This window comes from Mastomys coucha, unplaced genomic scaffold (genome assembly GCF_008632895.1).
Source record: "Mastomys coucha isolate ucsf_1 unplaced genomic scaffold, UCSF_Mcou_1 pScaffold22, whole genome shotgun sequence".
In the NCBI taxonomy this organism is placed as follows: Eukaryota; Metazoa; Chordata; class Mammalia; order Rodentia; family Muridae; genus Mastomys; species Mastomys coucha.
This window is the reverse complement of record NW_022196905.1, coordinates 133,457,742-133,459,912: the sequence shown is the minus strand read 5'-3', so window position 1 is coordinate 133,459,912 and position 2,171 is coordinate 133,457,742.

Genomic DNA, 2,171 nt, shown 5'->3' with positions numbered 1-2,171 from the left:
ACTGTCTCACTGTGGCCTAGAATTCACGACATGGCCCAGACTGACCTCCAGTTTGCCAATGACCAACAAGTGCTTTCTAATGGCTGAGCCATCTTTCCAGCCCTTGGCTTTTACACTTTTAAAAAAATTAATTAGTTTTTGTTTTTATTTTTTTCACACAGGATCTCCATGTGGTCCTGGCTGCCCTGGAACTTGCTATGTAGATCTGCCTGCCTCCGCTGGGACCAATGGCACGCACTACCATGCCTGGCTGGTTTTACACTTTTTAGAAAGGGTCTGGAGCTGGGAAGGTTAGTAAAATGCTTGTACTGTAAGCATAAAGACCTGAGTTTAATCTCAGAATATGAATTAAAAAAAAAAAAAAGCCAAGCACTGTATGCTTGTAATCTCAGGGCTGGAGAGTAAAGACTGAAATCCCGAGAGCTTGCTGGACACCAAACTAACTTAACTTGATAAGCACCAACCCAGTGAGAGATCCCGTCTCAGAAAGCAAGGTAGATGGTTCCTAAGGAAAGTCGCTAGCGCAGGCAGATGCATGCACACACATCTACACACAGATGGCTCTCACTCTGTTGCCACTGATGATTTAGAATCCCTCTTGTTCCATCCCAGTGCTGGGACAGGCAAGTACCCACATTGCCTGCTGCTGCTGGCTTTTGATCATCACTCATGATGCACACACTTGCCTCCTTTTATGGCAAGTGTTTGACAATATGTTGATTTGCTCCATTGGCAAGTTGAGAAACTTTTCTGTAATAAATGTTAGAGACTTTCAGGCCACAAGGATATTTGTGGCAAACATTGAAGTCCACTATTAGTAAAGAGGGTGGGTTTGGCAGAGCAGCTGGCTAGCTCCACAGGCCAGAGGCTCTGTGGTTTGCTGAACCCTGGGCCAGCTGCTGGACATTTGGATTTCGTCAGTTAGAAACCATTGTGAGTAAAGCTTTCTGTGCGTTCAGAGGTAGACGTCTTTCTGAGTATTTAGCTTAGTTTTGGCTTTTGTTTGTTTGTTTGTTTTTGTTTTTTTCGAGACAGTGTTTCTCTGTATAGCCCTGGCTGTCCTGGAACTCATTCTGTAGACCAGGCTGGCCTCGAACTCAGAAATCCACCTTCCTCTGCCTCCCAAGTGCTGGGGTTAAGGGGTTAAAGGCGTGCACCACCACCACCTAGCTTTGGCTTTTTTAATTTGACTTTTTTTTTTTTTTAATTTTAAGTGTTTGTTTGCATTGTGTATGTGTGTGCCTGGTGTCCACACAGGTCAGAAGCAGCATCATCGATCCCCTAGAGCTTGAGTTACATATGGCTGTGAGTGATTCTGTGGGTGCTGGGAACACAACATGGATCCTCTGAAAGAACAACAAATGCTTTTAACTGATGAGCCATCTCCTCAGCCAGGCTGAGATGGGTTCTATGTAGCCCTAGCTGTCCTGGAATTTACTATGTAGACCATGCTGGCCTTGAACTTAGAGATTCACTTGTCTCTGCCTCGAATCTGGGATTAAAAACATACACTGCTGTAACCAGCCTTCTTTCCCCACCCCCACCCCCTGTAGGGAATCAACACTGTAGCCCAGGCTGGTTTCATGATCCTCCTTCCCCTACTTCCAAGTCCTGAGATTACAAGTGTTAGCCACCACAACTGACAATTTTCCTTCTTATTTTTTCCTTTTATTTATTAGTTCATTTTTCTGGGTGTTTATTTGTTTGTTTGTTTTTTGAGACAAGGTTTTCTGTAGCCCAGGCTAGCCTTAAATTTGATATGAACCCTCATCCTTCAGCCTCTACCTGTGAAGTGCTGAAATGAAAGGACTGTTCTGCCACACTCAGTTTAAGTAATGCTGGTTGGTGATTGATCTCTAGGCAGACACTCTACCGGTTCTATATTCCAGCCAATTTGGGCTCTTTAGGTCTGATGGCTCAGGACTGTCATCCCAGCAACCTGTAAGGGCTGAGTAGGAGAATCTCAAACTCAAAGCTAGCATGGCGATTTAGTGAGACCTGGTAGCTGGTGTTAATGGCATTGCTGTGCTTGGTGCATACACAAAGCCTCCTCTGCATGAGAGGTTTCCTATGATTGGTGCAGACACTCCAGTAGAAGTAGCAGAAGTAGTAGAAGCAGGCTGTAGGGCTCATGTGGCAGGCCAGCTGGGGACAGCAGGTCAGCCTGGGAT